The 22,557-nt window shown below is 35.4% G+C and overlaps 1 protein-coding gene across 6 annotated transcripts in view; it reads left to right on the forward strand.

The window, feature by feature from the left end:
- Positions 1-22,557, forward strand: part of dlgap1a (discs, large (Drosophila) homolog-associated protein 1a) — a 126,459-nt gene that overhangs the window by 40,918 nt on the left and 62,984 nt on the right. For 5 of the 6 annotated variants that reach the window (XM_065276418.1, XM_065276420.1, XM_065276422.1 and 2 more), the window contains exon 2: positions 2,034-2,109. The exons of the other annotated variant lie outside the window; for it this stretch is intronic. The gene's annotated coding sequence lies outside the window, so the exon portion shown is untranslated. The remainder of the gene's footprint in view (positions 1-2,033; positions 2,110-22,557) is intronic. 6 annotated transcript variants of the gene reach the window in all.

Genomic DNA, 22,557 nt, shown 5'->3' on the forward strand with positions numbered 1-22,557 from the left:
CTGGCTAAAAGAGAAAAAAATGGAGACAGACAAGTATGAAGCAGAGGATCTTAATAAGGTATTACGATCATTTTATGCATCTGTGCAAAGTTTCGCGGAAGGATAAAAATGTTAATTTAAAACAAATATGCCAATAAAATGTTTCAAATTCATATTCATGTCCAGTTTTTTTTCTTATGTGACAAGTAGCCGTGTAATAAGCGGGATAATGTAGAGTCAGCCGGTAGTTATCGGGAAATAAGCCCCTTCAGTGTGATACAAGACCCTCCGCTTCGCGTCGGGTCCTGATCACACTGTCGGGGCTTATTTCCCGATAACTACCGGCTGCCTCTACATTATCCCTTACATATATATATTACTATATTAGATCAATATATATTCCCACAGAAGAGTTAAATGATATAGCTGAGTGATTCCCTTTGAAAAACTGTGATGAATTTTGAAGCCAGGTGTGATACTAAACTCTTAAAAGTCTATTTGTTCTACATGACAACAGAAGTCTATATAATTTTGAAGACATCATGCATAGTGCTTGCAGGGCAGAACTGTATAGTTTTCCTAAAAATTAAGTATTTGTTTCTTAACTTCATATCTTTTATTATTTTACAGCCTTAACATATAAATGCCAAAAGGAGTGTAATCAACCACAATAACGCGCGTGTATTCGATGAAATCATCTTGCCAATAGATGGTAAACTATTTATCTCACTAGTGAAAAGACAATGTTGTTGCCTGTGTGAACAGCACATTTTGTTTATTTGGTAAAATCACTCTGGGAACTTTATGGTAACTTGTCTAATTTACTGTCTGAAAGACGCTTTTGACGATACAGTACATAACTTTATAAAGTATTCAAACCATTCAGTTATTGCAAACCATTGCAATATGAACATTATATACACAATAACGTAATAATTTTTAAATTATAAATAATTGTTTTGTAACTCTTTCCCCGCCAGCGTTATTTTTTTAAGATAATAACTGTAGTGTTAATAAATGCAAGCTAATGTTGTCTATAATTGTTCTTATACTTGTTTTTAATTGTTGTTTTTAAATTGATAGTTCTCAAATGTTAGTTTTATGGTAAAGTTGTTTTACACTTTAAATGCCACTATCAAATAAACAATCAAACAGCATGACACATGGCGCACATTAAAACATTAAACACAATGATTGCTTGTACAACTTGACAAAAAATTCCATTACATCCATTTTAAAAAGATTTTTAAATGAGATTTTTTAAATGCATTTTTAAATCACATTGTTCCTGATTCTTATGCATTACATCCATTTTAAAAAGATTGACATATTTTAGTTTTTTTATAATTTTTTTAAGAAACTTCAGATTTCAATTTCAAATTTGATAGAAAGTTCAGCAAATGTCATAGTACTCCCATGCTAAATTTTTTCTTGTCTTTTTTCTTGTATTTATTTGCATGTTGAATTGTGATTGGTGCATGTCTGAATAATAGCCTAAACGCATAGCATTTATTATAATTACATAACTACTGTAGCACTGCACTGCCTTGTATGTGTTTACCTTAGTTAAATTCTTTTGAATACCATCTAGCTTTGTCTTGTATTTGTTATAGTATAACTATTTACAAACTCTAATTTCTGTTTGATGGACTAGACCTATAAAAGGTGTTTTATTTAAGAGTTTTTCCGAGGAGCAACATCTGCCTCTCCGTTCTGCAGATTATCTTTGTTCAGTTATGTTTGTTTATCGTCATGTATCTTTCACAAGCCTTTAAAGCGTGTGGCAGAAAGAATTCTCTACTCATTCTCTCTCATCCCATGTGTTTGATGTCTCAACGCTTCACTATTTGCCTTCAACACTTTCTGTCTCTATCTGTAACTCAAATAATAAACACAAACCTACCTTTAATGAGAACTATAAAGCCTCTCCAATTTGATTTCTTTTCTTATTTAAATTAGGTAGGAGTTTTTTTTGCCATTGTAAAACATCCCTGCTGGTGTGCTTGCTAAATTTAATTTAAATTTGGTCTCTTTTTTCTCTTATTGCCCACCAGGTTGGTGTGGAATTTTGTAACAAAGGATTCCTGTGTGTCCTGGAATATATCAACTTAAAATGGGGAACTGTTGAGAGTGAGTATGTTTGCATGTCTTCTCCAAATGTGTTTTTATTGTAATCTTTGTGAAAATTCAACTTTTACAATTTGCTATGTACCACAGTTTGTATGCTCTGAATCGGATTAGCCTTGTTCAATTGTAATAATTAGAAGGGACATTGTTTAATATTATGCAGCTCTCTGTTGGTTGGTACTGTAAGTGTTTGGGGTTTTCATAAACACACAAAGTCATCCGTGAGAAACTGCAAACAGATGGGCTATTACACATCACCTACACCCACATGCATCACTTGATGAGTCTGTTTGTGGTGTTCCCAGAGCTTAGCAATCCAGATGTTTTGAATGCCCGTCGACTGACGTAGCTTATGTAGTCGTGCTTGTGGACCAACAGCAAGTGTCTATTCTGCTTCACCAGAAAGAAGCCTTCACTAACCGTTTGAAAGAAGTCTGTAAATTCATTCTTGCCAAATCTGGTCTTTTCAGCATGGTGATGATGTTATATAGTAGAGTACAAAAGAACCATAGGCAACCTTTGGCTTTCTCCTGTGGCCATAACTGCTGTGAACCAGCAGATAATTTGGATTAAATGGCTAGCAGAAGATATTGTCTCTTCAGCAGTCCACATAAAGCGTGCAGGTTTATTGGATTTGAGTCATGGTTAAGTTTTTTTTGTGTGTACTTTGTAGTATCGAACACTCACTGATAAGGGCTTCTGGAGTGCATCGGCTGGTTTCATTAGGATATAACACCTTCTTGTGTTGTTCAACCACAGTCTTTGATTTTTTACTGTGATATGATTTTTTATTGTGTTTTTCAGTTTTAGCTTTCTTAGCTTTTTGTTGCACTGAAGTAGATAAAACAGAAGAGCTTGTTTATTACTCCTACTAGAGTATTAAGGATTAGTTTACCCCAAAATGAACCCCATAATTTGGTTATATAGCGAACAGAGATTGGTTATGGATCTTCATTTAGTTTCAGCAAATCAATAAAACAATATTAATTCTAAATGGCATATCTGTGAATAAAGAATTGAATAAATTTGGGTCCACTTTTCCTTTAAAAAGCGTTTAAAACTACAGTTGTTTGCTAAACTTAGAACCACCTTACACTCAAAAAAAAAAATGGTGCTATATAGCACCAAAAGTGGTTCTTTGCTCGTAATCATAGAAGAACCGTTTTTAGTGCCATATAGCACCGGTGAAGCACCTGTGTAGAACCACATAGTGCTATGTAGAACCATATGTGGTGCTAAAGTGGTGCTATTTGGCCCCCATATGGTTCTTCATTGGTGCTTTACTGGTGCTATATGGCACTAAAAACGGTTCTTCTATGATTACGAGCAAAGAACCACTTTTGGTGCTATATAGCACTGTTTTTTTTTAGAGTGTAGGTCTTGTACCCCATATTTTAATAGATGCTACAGTCCCACGCTGCTGTGACAAATAATGGCAGGGGCAATACAGAATAAAATAACTGACATCTTAAAAGGAAACATCATTCAGTCCACAACAACAGTCCTCTGAGTCAAAGTCAATCTAAAGAGCATTACTTGATGACTAATCTAAAATGACGCCCATTGACTGTAAGGTGACAGCCGTGAACTGAGGAAAATACGATGGCACATTTCTTATTTATTTATAAGTTCAGGGAGTCAAATGACATTTCAGTGTTGTGTTCTTAAAATAATCTGATGCTGAATGAGAACTTTACGTCATGATGGAGTCTCAGAACAAACAGATACATTTTAAATCTCATTATATACATCATTAATATTAATGCCTATATATAAAAGATGTAAAAAAAATTAAGCCAAAAACAGAAAAGGTTTATTGAGAAAGAAATGTGACTTCTTTTTCAGCTTTTACAATATAGGCATTTGGTGATTCTCTGGTCTGCTTCTCACATTACCATGTAGATTTTGGATAGATTAGAAACCCTATAGAGTACGAGAAGAGGGGTCAGCATAAATAAATGATTCATTGAGTCTGTGTTAGCAATGCCTGAGGTTGATGGGAACTTCTTAAGAAATGGGCCATGTTTCGCTGTTCGTGTGTGCATTTTTTGTGGGTGAGAGCAAAAAGAGGCATTTTTTGGCAGCAGTGAGTGTGTCACAGCAGAAGGTGAAACATGTTGCCAGATATGAACTTTCTCAGAATGCTGGTTCTGTATCGCCTGTGGCGCAAGCTCTCCTTATTAAAATTTCAGTTTAATATCTCCATAATTCCCTTTCTTTCTTATCTGCGAAGTGCATGCGGTGAAAAAAATCAGTACTTTTTTTGCCTATAGAATTTCAGTTATGCAAAATGCCTTTAAATCTTACAGTAAATGAGATCCTTGCTCACTAAAGTTGTCATTTTTGTATGTGTTTTTTGTATTCGTCATCTTTAAAAATTTGTCAGACACAAACTTTGCACACAGAGTCCAATGCGTATTAATTAATTCAACACAGAAAACTTTACCATGCCACTTTATTCCCTTTTCTCCAACTCACCTTTGACTATTTTCAACTCGATGTGGAGCCAACAAGCCTGGATAAAAGAGCACACCACTCTCTATTTGAAACGTTATCTCATAATAATGTATTTTTGCGCACAAAAGACACGAAATGTGTACCGCCCCATATTGTGTTTTTTGATAGTGGTAGTGGATCAACTTGTCTGACGCCATTCAGCATTTTTGCGTTCGCTTGTACGGTGACTCTGAATTGTAAAGCCCACAAAATTCTTGGTACTGATGCAAAAAACGCAGAAAACGTTTTTTCCGATTTTTTTATGATGAAAGTTTCGAAGGCAGTGTGTAAACATGATTGAGGTGAGGTTGTATTTATTTTTTAACGTGCGAAAAGTTCAGACGAGAATTTTGGAGTTAGTGTGCAAGCTCCTTAACAGTAAAATATACAGTATGTTGTACCATGACCATACTGTTTAACTATAACTTGAAGATGTAAGATAATGGTTTACTTTTATTGAAAGCTTTTTGATTAAACATGGTCAAAATAAGACTTGAAAGGTAATTGATCCTCTCTTAAAAATAAACTGCTAGGACATGACTCTATCCTCTTTCTGTAATAACTAACTCTGATGTAAGATGAAGCCAGATTGAATTTTTCACATAATAAAAGTGATGAGATGCTTTCATGTAAGGTAATTTGTGGGATAACCTTACATATTTATACATTTGGCAAACACTTTTATCCAAAGCGGTATACATTTCATCAGTTCATGCATTACTTGGAATCAGACCTGTGATCTTTGTGTGGCTGGCCTCACGTGTTGTACTTGTCTTATACCTTGGGCAAAATGAGTTTTAAAGTTTTTATCAGCATGTGCTCTTAACATAGTGAATGCTTCCACAGGCAGTGGTCCTTAAATGCGTGAAAATGTGTATGTTGTATTCATCTTAATGGGTATTTAATTTCAGCCATATACCTGCAATTCACTCCTATTAACTTTCGTCAGTTACAACTTCTCCGATTTATGTAAGTTGCTTTTGTGTTCAGCTCACATTAAACATATTTTACACTCTCCTATTAAGTGTGCTGTATATATAAGATCGTATATTAGGTCATTTGCACCCAGACGTTTTCCACTGCATGGCACCAGAAGTAAGAAAGCACTCAGTGAGACGCAAATGAGAAACGGTCTAGTAGCAAAGGAGTTTTAATTCCCTCTCATTACCATAACCTACAAACACACATGTGAGTTCAGCTTATACTCACCAGTTATTCACCAGTTATTCATCATTTACATGTGAGGCACAAACACCAAACTGTCTGATCACCACCTATATATTTCTAATTGTCAGTGTAAGGCAAAATTTTTTCCATTCGGAAGAAATGAAGAGTTTGGTTCCAAAACGCAATAAATTAATTTTGACTAATTTGGGTAAAAATGTGTTTTCTATACCAAGAAAGTGACAAGATGAAAACCACTATTTTCTGTTACAAACATTCACATAGCATCTTTAGGTTGTAATAACATTAAAAAATCAAATCCATAATTTGATTTTCAAAGATTTATTATAAAAACTGATGCAAAATGCAATAAATCCATGACATTTTTTTTCCCAAGGCTATAAGAATCAATATATAAATGTGCATTCATATTTGCCATGTTATATTCATATAGTTGAATAGTGGTATACACCGATTAAAAATAAACATAAATGGCATTAATCAAAACACTTATTGTTATATTAAGAATACTGTCATTGCTGCGGTCATCCTTGGGATGTTGTTGCTAAACTTTTTTGACAACGATCAGCTGTAAAATGTTTTGGTCCTGCTCGATTTTCATTGACTTCACCTAAAATAATGTCAAGTTTTTCATAAGATCCCCTGGGGTCAATGTGTTAGCATGACAGAAACTTGATGCTGTCGGAGAACAAGCAACAGCTGATATATTTCTTTCTGCCGAGTGCCTCTCACGTAAATTATTTGATTTTGATGGCTTTCTTTTCTTCCCCGCCACAGAAAACTACCACAGGTTAATTAATGCCATCAGATTTACTATTTTGTTTTTGTTTGTTTGTTGATCACAAAGTACGATGTACTTGGAAAGGTTTGGAAAAAGGGGGAAAAGATGACAGAATAACCTGGCAGATATCAGATTTTGCGTAAAATGAAGAATTGACTTTTTAATACTGACCTGATACAATACTAATTTTGTTCAATTATTGCATTTTGGAACAAAACTCTTCAAATATTTATTGTTTTCAAAATCAGAAATGATTGAAACCTATATATGGTTATAAAAATGTAAAAATCACTATTTCAATATATATGTTGTATAAGAAATGTATAAGGAATACATTTTCCTTTGCCGTGTGGTAATACAGTATAATTCATTTATTAGGTTTTCCTTTGGTGTAGAATGAAACCTTGAAATCTGAGCACCTTAATCCATTTAGTACAGTACTGTATTTATAAAATGTTTTTATCTGCTTGTATCTATTGTAGATGTCCTTGCGTATTATAGTACTAGAGAAGAAAGGCAATAGTATTATGGACACAGTATTGAATATTTTGATACAGTGCTGAGGTCATAATTTTTAAACTGTAAGGAGGTCTTACCCTCTTTTCCATTATTCAAAAGAGCTGTACTTCACTTCAGCCAATAAAGACAAAGAACTCCAGGCATCAGGTACTTGAATACCAATTTCAAAGTCCCTGGCCTCAATGGCATCACATTTGAAATCATTGATGTATTACAAAACGTCAAAAGACAAATTAAAAATGTCTGATTATAAGAGTAGATTATATAAGCAGTTCTTTCTCACCATAAAGATAGCTATTTTGTACGCACAAAGTGATGATAGTGTATCATGGCATCATTACTGAAGCCAGGTGACACCCGATGGAGAACACTGCCCACACAATAAGCCGATAAAGGCTGCCAGACCTGTGAGTCTGCACACCAGCCAATTGTTTGACTATGCACCACCCACAGTCTGTACCCTGTAGGCTCTATCATCATTTACATCTGCACTGGAGAATTACTATTTCGATTTTTCTCAAGTCTGGTTTTCTTTACAGGCATTGTGTTTTTGACAGACAAATGTTTGGCACTCACCCTTTTGCTTTTCAGGTGCTTATTTACAGTATTTGCAGTAGAGTGAAGGAGCATTCTGATTGGCTGTGATTTTAGTATAGTTATGCACGAGTGTTTCTGCTACAGCGTTATGTCATAGAGTGGATTAAAGGGGAGCTGGCCAGGGTGCTGAAGTTAAAGTCTAACACTTGGATGCAGTGTATGAGCTGTCCATGGTAGCAATATCTGTTAGACATTTAATAAAGGCTCAGTGCTTGTAAATAACACTTTTTTTTACTTTGCCACCTTTTATTGTCATATAAACGTTTAGTTTTACTTGACTGAAATGTTATTTGTTATTTTAAACATCTTTTGATCTGAAAGAAGACAATTTAAATTTTCCAACATATATTTGTTTTTTTATTACAAAACTAAAATTTATTTTTTTTTTTAACTGAATGATTTATACTAAATAATAAAGAAAAAGCAGCCAATAAGAGCACATAATAAAATGTCTTCAACCAGTATTGGTGGACTTCAAAAAGCTCCCTTGATAACAAAGTACAGTGTTGCAAATTCTAGGCAACGAGTGACTATACTGAAGATGCTAAAATTAAAAGCTTTGTTTTATTTAGGATTTTTTTATAACATAATTCCTAAGTTACATTTGTGTCATTGCAAAGTTTTGATGAGTTTGAACAGTATTGTACATGATACATTTTATAATGGGTTTGTCAGAGCCGTAAAATGAATTGCCATAAAAACAGACGAGACAGAATCCACAGTTTAAAACACAACCCTCAATAAAACAAGAAAACTATTAAAAAGTATTAAAAAATGCACTCTGGTCACTTCATCAACTCTTATGTTAGATTTCCCAGTGGATTTATTGTCTTACAGTACAGTTTAGTCTGTTTATGCAAATTGCATGAACTTTTATGTTCCCTGAAGTCATCCGACTGAAGGCAGAAAATATTAACAGAGGACATTTGCATCTTGAATATGCGAAGAGAGCTCCCGTTTGATATTTATTTGCTCGTTTTGTTTTCTTTTTTGTGTGCATTTGTAAGAGATAGAGAAGCACATTAATGAAACCGTCATGGCCTGGAGAAACATTTCAATGAAAATGTGAATGGTTAAAACACGCATATGTGTTTCAGGAATACAGGCAAAACATTTTCTGAGCTGAAGGAATAAGAAAGTACACTTAGAGGCAGTTTCCCAGACATGGCTTATCCTAGTCCCAGACTAAATGCATGTTAAAGCTGCCTTAACTCTTTCCTCACCATTGACGAGTTAACCCGTCAATTAAGAGAATACACTTCCCTGTCAATGACGAGTTTTTACGGCAGTCTGCATTTACGCTAAACCATTTTTACTGTTTATTAAACATTTGTGACTTTTGTCATAGTGTCATAGTCAGCATGTTTTATGACAGCAAAATGCCTTTTTCTGTTACAGTAATAAAATTGCAGTAATTAATGCATCACAATAATAAATGAATGTCTAGCAATAAAAATCCTGTCATAGTACCTAGACTTACTTTTGACCAACTTGATTTTCATTATTGGTAATGACAGATATTACATTGGAGGAGAAATGACCTTACAGTGTTATATGGGGACACCTGACTGACAGTGAGTGACATTACTAGACTCGGTCTGATGTTACACTTGTAGTCTTTCAGAAAGGCCACTTTCATCATGACCCAAAACACATGTTCTTGTCATCTTGTCTTTCACTCACCCGAGATTCATACTCTCATAGCTGGATGTTTCGTTTATATGGATGTGAATTTTCAGTTGCTAATTTAGCGATTTAGCCATTTCCATTAGCCACTAAATCACCTTCACCCATGGCCCAGCAGCCTTGTCTTTCCTTAATCACTACCACATCACCAGCTGAAAGATACAATGCAATCCAGAAGTAGAAATTCTCTCTTTCTCTCTCTCTCTTTTTCCCTTTCTCTGAAGAAAGCTTTTTCTCCGTCGCTATTTCTCTCTCTCAAGCCCACGCCTGGTGCAGGCTCAGTTGAATCATGGGACTGAGTGGGTGGGAATGTGCTTCTTTTCTCCCAAAGACACTCAGACATATACACACAAACGGACACAAACACACACATTCTGACGTATCCCAGGCGAACTGGAGGATGCAGCCTGCGGCTCAGCTTTCTGACATTTCTCCTCCCTTATCCTTGCTTTTTCTCCGAATTTCCTTGTTTTCATGCACGGATGAATTCATGCAAGCTGCCCGATTTGTGACCTAATGAGCTATCTCTTGCTAACCTTTTGATTACAAAAACTCCTCCCTCTGTGATTTCTCGTACAATGTTTGATGCAAAGTATGAGTAGCTATCAGTCTTTCGTCAGACTTGCGCAAAGTGCATTTATATCAACATGCTGTCATTGAAACCATGTGGGCAGTAGTCTCGGTCGGTCTGAGACCACCCACAGACCGTCCAGAGCACATTCACTGTGACCGTCTAATGCACATTGTATTCAAAAACGCCAAGAGCTACTGCAGTTGAAATACTTTGTACAGTGTTTTCATAGCTCGGCTGGTTGAGCATGGCATTTTCAGTGTCGAAGTTGGTGGGTGTTAAACTGTTAAATTTCCATTAAACAATTTATACCTTAAATACACTGTGCTGTAAGTTTTTTTTGGATAAAAGTGTTTTTGCCAACATGATCTTACGGAAAGTTGTGTTATAGTCACGCAAAATTTGATGAATTTATTTGTGTCCATGGCACGAAATTCAGCTTTGGTCTTTTTAAAAAAAAAGTATTTTTCATGACACTCGCACATATTTCTATAAAAAGTTTTTCGTGTATGTGGCACGACTTTATTTTTCGTGTAATTTATGTATTGTTTTATGTTTTTTTTTCTTCCTATTTTTAAATCATGGTTGCTTGGGGTTTGGATTATTTGGGGTTTGGGTTAGGATGTACTTTTATGTATTGATTTTTAAAACTATTCTTGGGGTTTGGGTTAGGGTTAGGATGTCTAAAAATGTAACAGAAAGTGATTGATTCTAACCCCAACCCCAAGCGACAATGGTAAGAAAATAGGAAAAAACAATGAGAAAACAATACATAAAATTAAATGAAAAAGAAAGTCGTGCCACGGACACGAGAAACTATTTATAAAATTTGTGTGAGTGTAACAAAAAAGACAATCACAAAAGCTGAATATTGTGACATGGACACAAATAAATTACTAAAATTTTGCGTGACTATAACACAACTCTCCGTGAGAACAGTCTGGTTTATGCATAAGTGTAGAATATACATATTTAAATTAGCAGGTTGATTTTAATTGGCTAGTTAATGCCTCTGTGGACAAAGCCACATTTCAGTCAGCCTGGAAATAAAGTTCCCTTTACAAAGTATATGGTTGATACAATTAGTTGTTTTGAAGAAAAAATAACCACTGAATATAAAGGTTTTCAGGTTTGTGCATAAAATCCTGAAAATGTATTACATAAGCACTTTGTAGTAACTAAACAGTAGTAATTTGTAGTAGTCTATAAGCAACATTGTATTTACTGTCACACTGATTGAGTTTTTTCACACCTGTCTTTTATAATGCAGTATTTAAGTTAACCCGACAGTACCACTAAATGACATGCAAAACAAACTGGTTGCTTAACAAGTCAAAATGTGATCGATCCCAGTGAACAGACACGTTAACATAATAAATGTATAGCATTAATCCACTGAAAGTCTCTTTGAATAAAATCAGATGGTCTTCTTCTGACCAAGTGTGCTATTTCTGGTCAGGATATAATGATTGTATCTGATCAGAACAAAAGTATTTGTCTTGAACTGAGACTCAAGCCCATAATGAAAAACAGTTCCTCCTGTTCTTTTATGAATCATTCAGTTCTGAAGCCTTTGCTAAGATTGTAGTAACACGTGTTCATTGTACCTCTTTCCAGCAGATGTCTAACTACATCATCTGAGCCCATTTTCAAGTATTTCACATGAGATGAAATCTAGCACATGATGTCTCTTTGGTATATTTAGTGTACATTTCAATGTTAGTCTTGCTTGATCACCTAAATGGAAAGCATGGCAGGAATAAAAATATGGCGGTCCTTTAAAGAAGGTGTTAATGCACACATGTACTTGTGTACATACAGTGCTTGTCTGAATATAAATAAGGAAGGGAATAAGTTGGCAACTGGTTTTTGGCCTAGAGTAAAAGCTGTTGATGTCTGTGTTTGTGTGTCTAAGAATGATGTAGCCAGCAGGCTAATGTATGGCTTAATCCTACTGTCTGTTGAACCTGTGCACAGATATTCTTTCTGTCTTTCTCATTTTCTTTCCGTTTTTCTGCAATATCAAGAAATTTTGGGTTGTTTTAACCCATAGTTGGGTCAAATATTGACAACCTACACTGTTAACCCTGATATTGTCTTTACTTAAACAATCAAATAAACATCACTTAATATTTTCTGTTTTGAAGCCAAAGCTTAAAAAGGTTTAGTTGATTTAACTTTTAAGCTTACAAAATTCATTAAACTAAAACATTCAAGTAGAATGAACTTAAAATTATTAGTTCATGTTGTGAGGAATACCCATAATCCTTTGCGCCTGAATTCTTTGATTATTTTCTGCTTTTTCACTGAATAAAAACTGATAAGAACTTTCACTACTTAAATATTTGTTAATAAAATGTCATATAGGTTTAAGCTCTTATATTATTGATGTTGTTTTGTTGTAAATTATAATTTTGTAAAGTCACCGTTCAGGTAATCAGTGTTTCCGTACATGAACCCTGTTCAAAACATTTTATTGTATTTCTCTCCACTGTACTGTGAATGCATGTCAAAAACACAGTTTTGTGTGTGTTTCTGTGGAGAATCAGGTTTATTCAATGACTGACTTAAAATCAGTCATCAATTATGTGTTATAATACCATTTATAACATCAAAAGTAATATAAAGTGATAAAAACTAAAGTTATATGCAAGGGGTTTCCTCACAAATTTCTAGTAATGTCAACTAATCTGGGTTAAGAGTGCAGGAATATTGGAAGAAGTCTATTCAACTTAAAATTGTTGTTAGAACAGTTTATATGTTAAAGTAATCATTACTTAAAGTTTTTAGGGCAACAAGTTTGCTTCATTTTTTTAAGTATATTCAACTTATCCGGGCTTACAGTGTATAGTTGGGTAACAACGACGCAGCAAGGGGTTATTTTCTGTATAACTCAACAGTTGTGTTTGTCCATATTTGACCCAACTATGGGTTGAAACAACCCAGCATTTTTTAGAGCTGCTTAAATGAACACCTGAGACTTTCCTTATAAGTTTTTGGTCTTTTGTTTGAAGGTGAATTCAAAATATTTGATATTATTGCAAAAAAGCATATTATACGTAAGGGATAATGTAGAGGCAGCCGGTAGTTATCTGGAAATAAGCCCTGACAGTGTGGTCAGGATCTTGTATCACACTGAAGGGGCTTATTTCCCGATAACTACCGGCTGCCTCTACATTATCCCGCTTATTACACGGCTACTTGCCACATAAGAAAAAAAAACTGGACATGAATATGAATTTGAAACATTTTATTGGCATATTTGTTTTAAATTAACATTTTTATCCTTCCGCGAAACTTTGCACAGATGCATAAAATGATCGTAATACCTTATTAAGATCCTCTGCTTCATACTTGTCTGTCTCCATTTTTTTCTCTTTTAGCCAGTCTTTGAGAAGTTTTAATGCCCATTCTGTATTTTTTTGTGTGTTGGCTTCGTAGCTGTCATGCTCTATTTTGTCAAGTTCAGTCTCAGTAAGCTCTCTGTGTCTTGTCGTTGTTCGTTCTTCTATCCACTGTTTAAATGTTTAGTTTTTTCCGTACATGTTAAAATTAATGTCAAAATGTTGTGGTTGTCCAGTGTTTGTCACAAGATGGCGCCAAACAGTAATCTTTATTGGCGCAGAGCGATTTAAATCATACAAATAGTACCGGCTATGCGTTATTACTTTGGAGCGGTTATTATTTGAAAAGAACGAACCTGCAAATGTCTCAACTGACCAATCAGAATCAAGCATTCCAGAGAGCCGTGTAATAAAGAGAAATATTCTATATTCAATTTATTAAATATTAAAATGATATATTAAAATGATATATTTTCTATTCAAAGATATGTTTCATGATATAAATGGAAAATTGAATAATATCTTTGCAATGTAGCTACATGGTTACAATTTGGTCATAATGATTAGGTAATATTAGTAATTCAAAATTAAAAAGAGACAAATGGAAATATATAATAAAAGTTATTAGTCATATCTTTTTTTCTGAGAAATAGTTTATATGCAGATTTCCAACATTAAATTGTTTATATGTTGCATAAAGACTGATAAGAAGATAATTTTAGTGTCTTTTATTGTTTTAAATCTTATCTTTTTGCATTTATCTAACTATGAAGACCTATGTGATTTCTGTATGTTTTTATGCATGAATGCATCTGTGTTTATCTTCTTGGCTTGAAAATTTTACCCGAATAAAAAATACATTATTTTAAATGTAGAATTTGGGACAAAACATCTATCAAAACACAAATGACACACATAAAATAATCAAATTACTATCATTCATCAATACAAATATTTGCTTCTAACTGAACTGAAATTTCTATAAACTTCAAATTTTGAATCTGAAGTCACAGATAAGTAAATGCCACTCGACGTTAAGGGCATATCACTGGGTTCCTCATTTAGGGTGTTTTCACACCTCCCTAGTTAAGTTCGGTTGAATCGTACCAGAGTTCGATTGTTCAATTAGCGGACCAAACAAGCGGACCGAGACCTCCTTGAAGAGGTGGTCGCGGTACCCTTTCAAACTAACTTTAGGGCGGTTTGTTTGTGGGGAGAACATGATCCGAGATCGAACCGACCTAACTGCAAAAGTTCTGCGCATTTTGAACTATCCAGCTGCCATAGTCAGCTGCGCAGTGCATTATCAGATGAGGAAGTGTTTGTTGACAGTTTCTATAACCAATATTTGCACATTGACATATCGCGGACATACCTGGAGTTGCGAGGAGGTCCGGGCGGAGCCTCAGAAATGTGATGTCTTCACCGTTTGCAATGCATTAAAATGTTAATGTTTTCAAGACGCATCTGCGATTCATTCTGGAAATGAACAGTTTGTCTAGACTGCTGTATCCAACTATGTATAACAACCACGGACATACTGTAATTACAGCGTGCAGTCGTATATCCACGGTGTCTGCTGTATTTTTTTTCCTTTTTGTTTACTTCCGGGGTTCCATTGGAATTTCACGCACGTTGATTCTAATCAATCGAGAAGCAGTTTAGGAAATACGTTTAAATAGGGCTGTGCAAAAAATCGACTGCGATTATCATGCGCGTGTCATCAGTAAAGCTAGTTCCGTGATTAGAAGTAAATCGCCATCAGCTGCTTTCAGATGGAGCGGCATTTATTACACAGACCCGTAGTTCACCGAGAAGCTAGGCAAAATCGCATAGATAATCGGAATCGATTTTCCTCGATTATGAACCCGATTTTGCCTAGATTCTCGGTGAACTACGGGTCTGTGTAATAAATGCCGCTCCATCTGAAAGCAGCTGATGGCGATTTAATACTAATCACCGAACCGGCTTTACTGATGACACGCGCATGATAATCGCAGTCGATTTTTTGCACAGCCCTACGTTTAAATACATGTGGCCAATGAGTGATGTGGATGTTACCACATGACTGAATTTTGGTTCGTTTTTTTAACTGGTGTTGACCAGAGCGACCAGTGTGGTGTGAAAAGGAACCAAAACTGCTAAAAAAGCTACAATGTATCATTTTTGCTTTTGGTCCGGACCAAATGATCCGAAATACAGATGTGAAAAAACACCCTTAGTTTCACCACAAGCCAAACTTTGCCAATACAAAGCCTATAGGGCCATAATGTTTGCTCTGCTATTCTTGTTGTTGTTGATGCTGTTGTTGTTTTTTTACAAAAAATCTGGTTTCTTCTCTTCTCCACACTGTATATACCCATCATTTAATATTAGTTCAATGGGTCACAAAACTCACAGTTCGGAACATACAATGTTTTTCCAGTTACAGATTGGATCATTTTTCTGATCATAAAAATAGGGGCTATTGTCGCTTTAAGAGTGAGATCTGTATGGAGTCACATACTGTAGCCTTTTTCACAATTCTCTTCACTGCACTTGCAATCTTTATTATGTTTATGCTTGCTGCAGGAGATTTAATTGTTTATGTGAGGATAGTACGTAATGACTGACAGGACGACGTTGGAGGAAATTTTGCGCAACAGATCCAGATTGTCAATGACAAATCAGTACTGCTTGCTTCCTGTACAGTCCGCGGCTTCGTGCGATTGCGAATAGAATGTGAACATGATTTAAATACCCACATACAGTACCTCGTAATTACCCAACCTTATCTGTGAGAGAATGCAAAAGCATTTAAATATATTTTTCGTCAACATAGCCCAACTGACAGGGCGGAGATGCATTTTAGTAGCCCGACTGTAAGGCACAATAGCCTTGGGATGTTGGGCTAGCAATTTCTGAGCCCTGCTCTTTGTGTTGAGTCTTGTGTTGATTGACTGCTATAATGGATGGGCTATAGAGGCTTTTTGTGGTCTGTATTTCCAGGCTGTAATCAAGGCTTGATTGAAAGCAAAAGCATCACATATGCTGGGCCCAGAGATAATGCTTGATTCCTGTGGGACCTGCAGCTAATCATTGAAGGATGTGTGTTGACAGATAACATCTGCACTTGCTTAAAATATTGCATTTACACCTCTACACCTCACCTCAATACTGTCAGTTAAAAGAGTTAATGCAGTTTCTTATAGTAACATTCAGTTACTATATTCTGTTTGCTATCTATATTTTTATGCTTCTCATTTGTTTTCTATTGCCTTTTCCCTTTAAATATCAAATCAGAGTACAACACTGTCAAAATGCAAGTTAAGGTTGTATTCACGTGGTTAAAAAAGAAATATGATTTACAGTATCAGAGTTCTTAAATGTACATTTTCATTCTTAAAATGAAAATAGGCACTACGAAACAATAAAGATATTATAGAGATCTCATTTTAATTTTTTTATGGGAAGCACTGATATTCCCCTTGCAATAAAATCTGCATCTTGCAAATGGTGAAATTGTGTCTGAAAAAAAGACTCAAATCAAACAAATAGATAAATAGTACCCAATGGTGGGTTAAAATGACACAATATTGGGATGTTGTTCCGCATCCATGGGTTAAAATAACCCAACAGTTGGATTAAACAACCCAGCATTGGGTAAATTTTAACCCAGCTGTGTGTTCTGTCCAATATATTCCCAGCATGGGTTAAAAAAGCCAGACATTTGTGCAAGTAGAGTAAGATGTGTGTCGGAGAGAAAACAATTAAAAAACAGACTTGGCATGCATTTAAGTGTAGGTAGGGGGTGAAGCTTTGATAAGAAAATGCAGCTGTTTTTTCAGCTTCTCTGTGAAACAATATTACATTTGAGTTGCTTTCTTATTAAGATTTTAATTGTAATAGTTTAAGAATATTTATGTAGTGACAAAGAGATCCGAGATGAAAGGCTATAAAAAGGTGTTTACTCAACATGGTTCATTAGCATTTAGATTTAATGTCTTAAAGGTGACGTACGTAATTTCTACGCCACACGCTGCACCAAATGGAATTACAAAAAATTACATTAGTTTCTAGACAGGTTTCCCAAGCTCCCACCATTGCTTTACCAAATGTTGTTATATTCAGCCCACTCAGGCTAAACAAACAGATTGCAATTCCTTTTGGTACCCCTGGTGATGCAAAAAATACACATTTCACCTTTAACTTTATTATTTACTATAACTATTGACTTCTACTTCCCTTTGAAGTTGGCAAATTGAGCATCCCTGCATACTTTAACTTCGGCTTTCGTTTCCTGCTTCATTACAAATATCTTTCTTGGCTTCTTCAGCATTAGCAATTTGTAAAGGTTTGTACCTACATGAGGGTGAGTAAATGAAGACTATCCCTTTAAGAACAGATTTGGGGACATTAATAAAGATTGTAGTTGTCAAGCAATGTGTATTATACTGTGTACCTGTGGTGCAGTTCTGTTTTTGACAATTCCAGTAAAAGCAAATGCTTGACTTTACCTGTACGTCATATAAACCTGTTTTAATTGGGATCGTATAATGTTCATATACAGTCAACAAGGGAGTCAACAAGGAAATTTTTTAGGATGGGTATCATGGGTTGTTTTATGATTCAAGTATAGAAATAGCTGTAAAGGACTGAACCCACTATTACGGGTTTTCCTGATTATGCTAAATAATCTTCCATATACTCCAAATAGTTAAAATCCCATCCAAAAGCATTTTCTAGTATTTACCCTCATTTAAACTCTGGCTCTACCTGTTGGCAGTCATTTGGGACTATGGAAAACTTAGTGGAGTAACCACCCACTGGTCAGTACTTGGATGGGACACCTCTTGGGAAAACCAGGTTGCTGCTGGTAGAGGTGTTAGTGAGACCATCAGGGGGTTTTCAACCTGCGGTCTGTGTGGGTCCTGACGGGGACACTATACTGTCAAAAAACACCGTCTTTCAGATGAGATGTTAAACCGAGGTCCTGACTATGTTTGTAAAATCGACTTATGTCCCCTGAAATAACCAAGGCCTTCATTAATCAAACCCTATACGGGAAACCGCCCCATCATGGTTAAAGGTAGTATTAAAGATTGGCAATTTTGTTGAGGCTAGCAATAGCAAGCTAGCTTTGAAGGCATAAGATCTCACCCTATCTTAAGAACACTCTCCAAATCTACAGTACAGCCCTCCAAAAACATGAACTCTGCTTTCTTTATAGCAATTTCTAAAACTGTTTTCTTCTTTATGTCTTCTGCATGTCTAATCGGTTTTACTAGGAATGTAAAATAGACACTGTTTGCCTTCTATTCTCGCTTGGCATAATGGAACATGTAGGGTTGCCAGATCTCCCTAACAAAATCGTCCCAACGGCCAATCAAAACTATCCCAGTGATCTCAGCCCAAACTAAGACCCTGCTTTCAAAAATTAAATAAATCTACCTTAAGATTGACAGCTGATGAACAAAAGAAATCTGACCTGCAGAAATAAAACAACCAGCTGCAACAGCTGAAAAGTAGTCCAACTCCATGATTGAGATCACTGTTGATGATGGGGCATTGTCTGCACAAGCAGGGTGCACGGTGGTGTGCACATAGTTTGACAGGCACATAGTAAGACATTTTCATTGCATTCATTATAGAATATCTAAAATATTATATAACTGTATATTTAGACCACTTTGCTTAATGATTGCTATCAGGACCTGAAGACATTCAAAAATGTCTTCAACAAAAATGTTTCTGGACAAAATATGCTTTTAAGGTAAATACCTTACACATTTAATAATTCAATACCAAGTGATTTTGTCCACATCTGTCGATTTTTGCATTTTTTTTTCATTGTGAGGGGATGCTTGTGTAATGGACTTATATAAATATGGTCAAATGTTATCAGAGCTGAGAGACTCTAATGTGCAACTGCATGCATTATAAGCCAAATAAGCCACATATTAAACAAATGAGAGGAGAATGATTTATAGCACTTTGTGAATAACTAAATTCAGAAATTGCAGAAATCGGCAAACTGTTCAGTAAAGTTCTACCTTTGTGTGTGTGAATAACACACTTTGTCTGTGTGAAACTACACATTAAAGCTATAAAACAAAGTTCATTGTGGATATTAAATAGTGGATATAGGACAATCCCACTAAATGTATGGCGTTATAAATCTAAATTATGTACAAAATAGATATGATCTGCCCACACAGATACTTTCCAATTGAAAGTTTCTTGTTTCTTATGGCTGTTACTGACCTTGTGTTAGAATGATTGATGCAATTTTCCGGATAAGTTGTTTTAATCAGCTAATGTCAGTGTTTTACAGACATGACATTGAAACCTTTCAACTGTATAGGAAAGGGCTCTTATTTACTGCTTTAACGTTTTAGTTTTACATAATTACCTATGTACTCTTCTCTGTGTTTTCATTCAGTTCATGGGAAAGCCAAGGATACATAAAGTATAGACATCACTTTGACTTACAGAATGTGTGCATGGCTTTATTGAGATAGCAAATGACAGCTGCACTGTGTATGTGAGTGTGCTACAGCGGTCAGAAATGTACCATTATTTTAAAGATCAAATTGATTTAATGCTATTTGAATATAAATGTTTTGCAAGAATGTCTAAATTCATTAGTTTTACCAGACCCCAGTGACAGGTACATTTCATGGAGTCATCCTCAAGGTGTTTTTAGAAAGAAAATAAATGTTTTGTATAAGAACTGCAGCGAGTTTTATTAAAATCTGTTACCATGGTGACATTCACCTCTCATCTTTTGAGTTATTTCTGGAACAGAATGTATTTGTACACAAACGCAAAGAATCCAGTGTGAAACACACACACAGGTTTCCCTGTTTTGTCGGGACGTATTTTTTTTATACTGTACAAACTTTATATTCTATTCCCTAACCCCAACCCTAACAGAAAACGTTCTCCTACTTCAGATATTCAATAAACATCATTCTGTTTTATTTATAAGCTTGTTTCCCCATGAGGACCTCAAAATGTCCACAAGGTCAAAAAATGTACTCCTATCTTTGTGAGGACATTTGGTCCCCACAACATGATGATTATTACCAGGTACACACATACACTATATTATCTCCACTGTTTGAAATCTCTTTATCTTTTCTACTGTCCATAGTTCAGACTCTTAAAGATGCCAAGCAATACCATGGAAGAACTATTTTGGCCCTATGGTTCCATAAAGAGACTTTGAAATATGCTTATTTTCCAGCTCCCATGGAGTTACACATTAGATTTTTAAAGGTTTTGGAATCCATTCAGCTGATCTCCGGGTCTGGCGGTACCACTTTTAGCATAGCTTAGCATAATCCATTGAATCTGATAAGACCATTAGCATTGTGCTAAAAAAACGAGTTTCAATATTTTTCCTTAAATTCTTTCAAACTTGACTTTTCTGTGGTTGCATGGTGTACTTAGACTGACAGAAAATTAAAAGTTGTGATTTTCTAGGCAGGTATAGCAATCAAGGACTTTGCTGCCGTAACATGGCTGCAGGAGGCGCAATGACATTACGCAGCAGTCGAAATAGTCCCTAGCTATTGAAAGTTACCAAGAGGACTATTGTCAGGTAACTGTTAATAGCAGGGGACTATTTTCGAGCACTGCGTCTTATCATTGTGCCTCCTGCAGCCATGTTATGGCAGCAAAGTACTTAATTATTATGCCGGAATGAGAGTATAGTTCATAGTCATGTCAGCCTAGAAAATCGCAACTTTTCAAGTTTAAAGAGGGAAAAATATAAAACTTTTTGGTTATGTTTTAGCGCAATGCTAATGGTCTAATCAGATTCAATTAATTATGCTAAGCTATGCTAAAAGTGGTACCGCCAGCTGAATGGATTCCAAAACGGTAAAAATCAAATGTTTAACTCTAGGGGAGCTGGAAAATTAGCATATTTTCAAAAAAGTGGAGTGTCCCTTTAAGTCTCTTTATGGAACCATATGGCCAAAATAGTTCTTCCATGGTATCGCAACTGCATTTTCTGGATCAGATTTGGGCTCATATTGATAAGGTAGTAAGGACAAGCTGATCTTTCAAGTATGGTATGGTCACATTTTTTGGAACACACTTGAGGTATTCGGCCAATCACAATGCACTGGATAGCTGGCCAATCGGAGCACACCACGTTTTCTTAGAAAGATGAGCTTTGTAGAAATCGCTATCAGAGAGACAGGGCATAGAGGAGCAAAAGCATTGTAAAGTATGTGGAAAACAATGTGTTTTTTAAAGCTTAAACCACGCAAACACATTGCATTAAACCAAATACACAAAATAAAGTTCTTTTTAGCAACATAATAGGGGCTCTTTAACAGAATATTGCCATGTTTGAGGGCACATGATATACAGTGAAACCTGGGTCAGACCTAATCTGTGTTCTTCTACATTACTGTGCTTCATACAGTAACATCTAAATAAATTGGATTTATTCAGTTCAATGATATTGATCTGACACATGTTAGTTGTACAAGTAGGATCTATTTTTAATCACATGTATAACCTTTCCAATAAATGTTTGTTTGCTTTCCGTAATATTTATCGGTGCCCCACTATTTGCACACAGCCCTGTTACCACACTATTTTCCCTACAATATATTATGAAAAATGTAGTGGGCTGTTACTACAGCATGGTGGTTAAACCTTCAAAAATCCCACCTTTCTGAGGGGTAGGCACCTTTTAAATGGCCATTAGTTTAGAAGAAATAAAAATACATCCTTAAAATAGATTTTAACAGCATTTGTTCAACTAAATTTGAGGCAAGACCAATGTTTGTTAGTTTAACATTTTCTGCCATGTACATTCTCAGAAATTAAAGGTACAAAAGCTGTGTGGGGTAGTACTCTTTCAAAAGGTACACCTTGTACTGTACCTAAAGAGTATATATTTGTACCGTAAGGGGCAGTTTCCCAGACAGGGTTTAGATTAATTCAGGACTAGGCCTGGGTTATATTAGGACATTTAAGTAGTTTTTACAATTAAACCTCACAAACTGATATATGTTAAGATACATCAGTACATGGTGTTTTTAAATGAAGGCAGCTCAAACATGCATTTTAGTCTGGGACTAGGATATTTATGCATTTAGCATAAAATTTTATCCAATGTGGATTAAAATAAATTCCAAATGTATTTTTTTATATTTGTGTTACCTTGGGATTCGAATCTATGACATTGGCATTGTTAGTGCCCCATCTTATCCCACAGAAACACTTAGGGTAACAAAATAACCAAAGCCACAGGGTAACAACATAAGCAA

This window comes from Paramisgurnus dabryanus, chromosome 6, assembly GCF_030506205.2.
Source record: "Paramisgurnus dabryanus chromosome 6, PD_genome_1.1, whole genome shotgun sequence".
NCBI classification, from domain to species: domain Eukaryota; kingdom Metazoa; phylum Chordata; class Actinopteri; order Cypriniformes; family Cobitidae; genus Paramisgurnus; species Paramisgurnus dabryanus.